An 8,723-nucleotide genomic window follows, 5' to 3' on the forward strand; every position below is an offset into this window, starting at 1 on the left:
AAACATGTATACAAATTTTTATCTCAAGTGCGGTGGGTGGGTTGTCTTGGCAGCGACTGTGGAGTGTGGATGCATATATCATTTTTAAAATGGCTAGGCAATATTTTATATCATAATAATTAAAGATGATGAAAAAAAAAATGATATGTTGACTACTTTTCATTTTTGAAATTTGAAAAACATCATCATATTTGGCTTCGTCTCAGTCTATAAGACTATAACAGATCCTTTGTTTCAGGGATAGACAGTATCTTTATCTCTTGCCAACAGCTATGGAGTCAGGACTGTCAAGCCTTGGAAGCTCTCTGCTGGTGCCTTGTGTTCAGGAGCTGGTGAAGGAGCCTGTAACAGCAGTCCCACATCGATACTTGCGTCCCCATCATCGACCTCCACTGTTTATTGTCTGCAGATTTCACCCATTCAGAACTGGAGAAGCTCCACCATGCCTGCCAAGAATGGGGCTTCTTCCAGGTACATATCTTTCATTCTTTACCCCCACTCTATAGCATTTATTTATTATTTTTCTGTGAAACTTGGTATTTAAATTTCTTTAGTGAGATTATCAAATTTTTTACCAATCTTGCGCACAATTTGACATTCTTGATATTTTTTTGGAACTTTTTTTTTTCTTTTTTTATCATACATGTTTTAGTAGTGTTTAGTTGGGAAATTGAAATGATTTTTAGTTGGTGAAGTGATACTTGAATTTTTATAATGGATCACTTACTTATGTTGTTGCCATTATTTAATTCTACCCATTGCAATTATTACCATTTATAATGCATTTTCTGGAATGAATACCGAGTTGAACTTTCCACAGTTGATATTATGTAGATTATTGCCCTTCCAAATAATCTGGGACAAGGGATAAATCTCATCTCCTTTGTTAATCCTTATCCTTTTGTACCTTAGTCTTCATGCAAGCAAACTGGGGGTTTCCTGAAATGAAAAAGACAAAGCACCTTCAATTGATGGGGATCAGGGATACCATGATGAAAAGGTTGGTGAAAAAACTGAGAATGGCAGATGCCATCAGGTAATAAACAATGGACAACACCAATGAACATGGTGGTGGAAAATTTGAGATGGGTGGATACTATCAGGTAATAAACAATGGACAACAAGGGTCTATTAAGTTAATTAATGCCTTGTATAGGTGGATGATCCTTACTTTGGATGCTAAAATGTGACTTCAATTGATTTGGGCATTCATTCGAAGCAGTCGTCATGATTAACCGTGTTTTCCCTTTGGTCTTTTTTTTTGGTTAAAGGTAATATGGACTTCTTGATCCTAGCTTGAGAGAAGCCTCCTTTGGCTACTATGTGTCAAACCCCTTTGGATCCATATTCTTTCCCCATATTTTTCCATTTTTGGAATATAGCAAAACATTAGAGGGAGCCTTAGGATGTCGCCATCACCTTTATTGTAACATTTTTTAAAATCCCATATGGGGATCTCTCCCTATAAATTCCATAAGGGTTCTCATGGGGTTAGTTTTGTTAAACATGATGAAAAGATCCCATATTGGGTGAGGAAACTTTAGTTTCTTTTCCCAAGTCAAGAGGAATTTTCCTAGTACTCAAAGAGTCTCATTTATAAGATCATGGACTCCATCAAGAACTAGGAGCAATGTAGCCACCTCCTAGTCTCTTTCCATCTAGAAGGGTTGGCAAATGATGATGCATTCTTTGGTGAATCATAGGTGAAAGACGATAGAAGTAGTCATCACCTCCTTTTGCTTTGTAAAGCTTCAAGATGATTTGTTCTCTCTTCATTAGATTCTAACTATGCCTTTGTGTTTTAGATATTTAGGGCAACTAGTTTGTTCATCTTTCTCATCATAGCTATAAGAGGGTTGTTAATGTCATTCAAATTGGTGCACATTGGATTTCCTTCTTTATATCATCCTTTTTGCTACACTATGCTTCCTTAAGTTCTTATCATTGGGAGAATTACAATTGGGTAGGTAAAAGATGCTTAACCAACCAAACAATATATTCTTTCTTGAGTCTAATGCCTTAGGAAGTCTTCTTCTAATGTGGATCCTAACTAAGAAGAAGCTTGATATAGGAAGTCTTCTTCTAATGTCTTTAAGGATGAGTAAAAGAACTGGTACAAAGGTAGAGACAAACTGCTAAGAAGTTTTCTACACCTTTCAAGGAAGTAAGGAAGGAACCTTCTAATCCATAAAGTTAAGCCTTTCTAATATCAAGTGCATGTGCCTCTGCCTATTATTTTCCAATGAATGAACCAATTTATCAGACTATTTTCAATAGGAAACCATACACTCTAATATACTCACAATGATAAACCCATTTCAATAGCCAAGATAAGTCATTCTTTCAAGTAGGAGGTAGTGCACTATAACTTCAAATGAATTACTTAAGTCTATGAACCAACTATGAATAAATCTTCTACTTGTAGGGAACATACGACTTGGATCTTTTATGCAACCAAATTATGTATAATATAAGAGATTTTCGGCTTGAATACACAGATATTATACTGCATGATAGGGTAGAGAAATTGAGGAATTTGAATCATATTATAAATAATGAATCTATTATTGTTATATCATCTTTTTTCACTCAATGACCTTGGTCCCTTACTGTACTATCTTGGAATTGAAGCTATTTTGACATCATTTGGCCTTTTCCTCTTTTAGACATGTACATACATGACTTACTTGAGAAAAACAATATGCTTAGTGTAAATGAGATTTTAACTCTACTCTCTTCTACTGCATTCCTTACATAGCATGATGGAGCACTGTTGATTGATCCCCCTTAATATCATCAGGTCATTGGATCTGTGCGATTCCTCTTAACCACTTGACCTGATATTTATTTTGCAATAAACAAGCTCTCCAAGTTCATACATTGTCCATCCACTAATAATTAGTTAGTACTTAAAAGGGTTATTGAGTATCTCAAAGGAAAAAATCTTGACATCCTTCTTTGCAAGCACTCACCACTCACTTTCCATGCCTTTGCAAATGCAACTAGGTGGGAAATTTTGATGATCACAATTCCACATTAGCCTATGTTATACCTCTTGTTTCCAATCCGATCAATTTGAGTTCTAAGAACCAAAAAATTATGATTCAATTCTTGACCAAAGTAGAATATCGAGTTGTCATCTCCATTGCAGCTGAAGTCAATTAGGTGTAGAACCTACTCTGTGAACTTAATGCTCATTCTCTATCCCATGATTTATTATGACAATGTAGGGGTTGCGTATGTTTGTGCTAATCCAGTGTTTTATTCTTGCATGAAGCTTATTGCCATAGATTTTTACTTTGTTCATAATCAAGTGTCCAAGAAGTTGCTATGGGTGTCTCACGTCAAACCTCCAATTAGCTCTCAAACTCCCTCATAAAGCCACTATTGTGCCTCTAATTTCTAGATCATCATTCCAAGATTGACATCCATGACGGAAGCTCAATCTTGTAAGGGCATGAAAGGAAAAAATACGTTGACATTCTCCATGTATATTTTTGGTAGGTATTGATTTGTAACCACTATCCATATTCACTTCTTCAATAATATTTATAATAGAAGGAATTACAGCTCACACACACATCATTTGATAAGACATGTAGAGACACACTCATCTTTCTCATCCTCACTAAGTTTACACAATAAAGCCTACCATTTCCTAAAAAAACAATCAGTCTGAACAACATCAAAACAACCTCACCAACTCTGCAGCTGAATAGCAACCATTTTATTAGAATGAAGAGTTATATTAGTTAGATGGTTAAATAGTTAGAACTGTAAGGGGTTAGCTCAGTTGTTAAGACATTGTATATAGATCACCTCTAAGTAATAATAAATAGTAGTTTTTCTCCCCAAATGTCAAAGCCCTTTCATAGTATTAGAGCTATGACCATTTTTCTTGAACTTTCTCTGAAAAAATCTTGGTAAAACAAGTTCCAGAATATTTCTAGAAAACCAAACAAGCTTGAAGCTATTTTCTCCAAATGGCAACTTCGCCTCAAGCTTCTGCACTTTAAGCTGACGCAACCCACACAACGTTTGCGACTAATGGAACCATGCAACGAATGTAGGTACTGAATCATGCATTACCAGTAAAACTAGATAAAACTAAGTACATTCTCTGGCATACTCAAATGAAGAATGTAATCTTTGAGAATGGATTCGAGGAGCATATTGAAGAGATAAAAGTCTGCCCTTTCAAGACAACGACAACAGGTGAACTCAACCCAGATTTCATCCTTAGAGACGCTTTCATAGAATGATCTTAAGCTAGATATACTCTTCTCTTACCCCTGAGATAATGGGACAAATAATTGGGCATCAGACATACCATGCAGCATGGATTGCCCTACAGAAAATATTTTCCGTTTCATCCTAAGCAAGAATAATGCAACTTCGTCTTGCATTTCAAACCACTCAAAAGGGTTCTCTTACAATGATGGAGTACATCCTCAAATTGAAAACGCTTAGCCACAATCTTGCTGCCATTAGAGAGCCCATTTCAGAAAAAGATCAAATATTGCAGCTTCTTGGTTGTCTTGCAGCTGACTATAATTCTATAGTAGCATCTCTCACTGCTTGGGATGATCACATCGCTCCACTTCGTCAATAGTATCTTGCTCACACACGAATAATGTCTTAATTTCCAGAATACCATAACAGAAAACGAAGCTATTTCAGCCCATATTGGCACTCACAATTGGCCTACTCATCCAAGAATCTATCATAATGGGCAACCCAACTTTCCATTTCATCATCAACATTATTCCCATCATCCTCCAAGAAGAGGATGCTTAGGTGGACGTGGAGAAGAGCATCGTCCCAATAACATAAATGATAGAGCTCAATGCCAATTATGAGGCAAATTCGGTCACACAGTCATCTCATGCTATCACAAGTTTGATATCCCATTTCAACGATCAGATTCCCCTACAACAAATTCTGCAAAGCCTTCATCAACCCTAAATGGTGCAACAACCAGCAATGGTATCTAAGCAATGATGGTCTCACCTTCCTTAACACTCAATGACTCCTAGTTCCTTGACATAAGAGCAACTCACCACCTTACCCAAGTACTGAACAACTCTCCAATCCTCTTACCTATCAAGGCCATGACAAAGTCACCATTGGAGATGGTAAACAACCACCCATTTTACATGTTGGATCCAAATATTTTCGTACTCCACATAGATCTTTTAAATTATAGCAAGTTCTTCATGTTCCTAATCTAGCTACCAACCTCATAAGTGTTTCCAAATTTTGTCAATGACAATAATACAATTTTTGAGTTTCATGCTACTTTGTTTTTTATTAAGGATAAGACTACAAAGAAGACACTTCTTCAAGGAACCATTAAGCAGGGTCTGTGCAGGTTTCCAAGTTTCCATCCTCATTTATCATTAGCTTCTCCCTCTCTCAAGCTGACTTCCACTCCTGGCACCGAAGACTCGACCATCCAATTGTTCCTATAGTTAAACAAATTCTTTCTTCATGTAATATCTCATGTACTCATTCTCCTACTCCTATATGTAGTGCTTGTTAACTTTCTAAAAGTTAAAGACTACCTTTTCACTTGTCTTTGTCCAAAGCTCAACATTCCCTCGCATTAATCCATGCTGATATATGGGGCCCTGCACCTACTCTATCCACAACTGGTGCAAAGTATTTTTTATTAACATCTGCTACATTCCCTCTCAAGATCAAGTAGTTGATATCTTTACCAAGCATCTTTCAAGCTCACTATTCTTTATGTTTCATACCAAGCTGTTCATTATTCCACGCCCAGTGAGCTTGCGGGGGATGAACCACATCAAAACAACCTCACCAACTCAGCAGTTGAATAACAACCATTCTACTGGAATGAGAGTTATATTAGTTAGATGGTTAGATAGTTAGAATTGTAATTGGTTAGCTCAGTTGTTAAAACACTATATATAGATCACCTTCAAATAATAGCATATAGTAGTTTTTTTTCCTAAATGTCAAAGCTCTTTCACAGTCAAGGGCCTAAGAGAGAAAGGAACTCTAAAGTACACAAAACACACATAAATTTGACATAAACTAAGCAAGAAAAAGCGAAGTATGGCAAACTATCTCCTTATTTATGATACTAGAAGACTTTAGGTGGTAAGGGTATGTAAGCCACCATTATTATATCCACCAAGATTGGTAAGTTGGACATAAATCGTAACTCTTGACTCAACCCTAATCCTTGCTTTTCCATGAAAGAAGACAAAGTATGGAAAAAGTAGTTAGATAAAGAAATTACCTAAGTCGCTATTGAGGGTCATCATTGATTGTCACATTTGAATGGTGAGAGCTTTTCAGGACTTCCAATGGTGAGGCTTTTGAAGGCAATATTGTTGATGATTTCAAAGACGGAGTCAAAGATAATGGTTAGGACTTTTGAATGGATAATGAGGTGAATCGTCAAAAAAAAAAGAAGAAAAAGCCTAGTATTGGGTTTTAAGGCTAGGAGAGGCAAGTAGTCCTTTATATACTTTCTCCAAACTTGAAATATATTTCAATTGGCTATCTTCACCTATATTTTATATGTCAAGTTTCATTAAAAGGAAGAAAAAAAAAATGTTCCCATGGAATTTCCTTTACAAAGAAAATTTTTGATAGGAAAATATTAAGGAATTAGAAATTGAATGTGAAAAAAAAAAAAAAAACTTGAGAAACTTTCCTTAAGTTTTACCTTTATGTTAAAATTAAAAAACCAATTTCTTACAAAAATTAGAGAAACAAGGCTGTTTGGACGTAGTACCTTTTTTTTTTTTTTTTTTGGTTTATTTACCACTAAATGATCTAAATTCTAAGAATACATTATAATAGACAAAATTTGGTCAAAGCACATTGCAAGTAATCAAAGTAATTTTGGATAAAAATGAAATTTGAAACAAGTTGTTAATTTCCTTAAACATATTCATACAATATTTTGGCACCAAAGTAAGTATATCAATTGATCACAGTTGATAAATCATGGAGTGAGCTCTTCATTGATTGAGAAAGTGAAGGCAGAGACACAAGAATTTTTCAATCTCCCAATGGATGAGAAGAAGAAGTTTTGGCAAAAGCCAGGGGAGGTGGAGGGATTTGGACAGGCCTTCGTTGTTTCTGAGGAGCAAAAACTTGACTGGGGAGACCTCTTTTTCATGTTTACTCTTCCAACTCACTTCAGGAAGCCCCACTTATTTCCCAAACTCCCTCTTCCATTCAGGTTCTCTCTCTCTCTCTCCCTTTCTTTCTCTCTCTTACACACATTCAGGTTCTCTCTCTCTCCATCTCTCTTTGTACTTGTTGGGGTAAAATATCAAGTGAAGAAAAATTGTACAAATGCTTTTGAAGAATAATGTGCAAGCTTGTAAAATTAACATATATCAAATGCATCAAAGATCAAAATGTTTTTAATTAATTATTATATACAACAATTAATTATAGGTACCCTTCAAAATTTTTTTGTTTGTTTTGTTTGGCCTTCTAAAGAAAAAGAAGGGATTAACCAAGGACAAAATGCACATGGAGCTTCTGTTTGCTTATCCTCCTACTCAATGAAGTTCCAACTATCTTGTTTTTGATGCAGAGATATCTTGGAAATTTATGTGGTTGAAATGAGAAATCTTGCCCTGACAATGCTTAGCTTCATGGAAAAAGCTCTAAAAATAGAAGTTAATGAGATGAGAGAATTGTTTGAACAAGGGTTACAGGGAATGAGGATGAACTACTATCCTCCATGTCCACAACCTGAGCAAGTCATCGGCCAAACCCCTCATTCGGACTCTGTTGGCCTCACTATCCTCCTCCAAGTCAATGAAGTGGAAGGCCTTCAGATAAGAAAAGATGGGATGTGGATTCCCATCACACCCCTTCCTAATGCTTTTATTGTCAACATTGGAGACATTCTGGAGGTAACTGAAGAACCTGCCATTTTATGTTCAAATCAACACAGGATTGTATTTCAATGATTCATGTTGTCTGTTTTCCTCCATGATTTGGCAGATTTTCAGCAATGGGATTTATAAAAGCATCGAGCATCGAGCAGTTGTCAACTCAGTTAAAGAGAGGCTGTCTATTGCTACATTTCACAGCCTAAAAATGGATGCAGAAATAGGTCCAGTGCCCAGCCTCATCACTCCAGAGTTTCCAGCACTGTTCAGAAGAGTGGGGGTTGCAGATTATTTCAAGAAATTATTTTCACGGGCACTTGATGGGAAATCATACCTTGAAGTCCTGAGGATTGATGGAAAGGAAGAAGGCCAAAACATTTGAGCATTGCCTATATATGCAAAACATTGGACAAAATAATACTACAAGAGAGAATAAATAATGTCCTGAAAATCTGCAAATGATCATGTATGCTTCTGGTGTTTAATGTCAAGCTCTAGTGGTTGGTGTACTCAGTGGTTTTATAGCCAGAAGGTAACCAATAGCTTCCATTTTCATTAGCTTACTACTTGGTCATCCATAAGAAAGTTTGAAGAAGGTAATCGAGCAATAGCAACAATTAAGGGATTGAGATCCTATAGCTCAACTCTAGAATCAAGGGCCATGATCATGGGATTAATCGACTCTACCATTAAAAGATTGTGATCCCTTTACATAGATATGTCAAAATTCTCCTGCAAACTCAAGTGGGTGCAGTGGAAGCCATCTTGAGCTTGGAAATCAAAGCACTGAAACAACCTGAAGATAAAGTGATGACTTTAGTTGTTCTTCTAAAA

At 36.2% G+C, this 8,723-nt stretch overlaps 1 pseudogene; it reads left to right on the plus strand.

Moving 5' to 3' along the window:
- The first annotated feature begins 242 nt into the window (after positions 1-242).
- On the plus strand, positions 243-8,292 carry LOC117931866 (annotated as a pseudogene).
- The last annotated feature ends 431 nt before the right edge of the window (positions 8,293-8,723 follow it).

This window comes from Vitis riparia, chromosome 15, assembly GCF_004353265.1.
Source record: "Vitis riparia cultivar Riparia Gloire de Montpellier isolate 1030 chromosome 15, EGFV_Vit.rip_1.0, whole genome shotgun sequence".
Classification (NCBI taxonomy): Eukaryota; Viridiplantae; Streptophyta; class Magnoliopsida; order Vitales; family Vitaceae; genus Vitis; species Vitis riparia.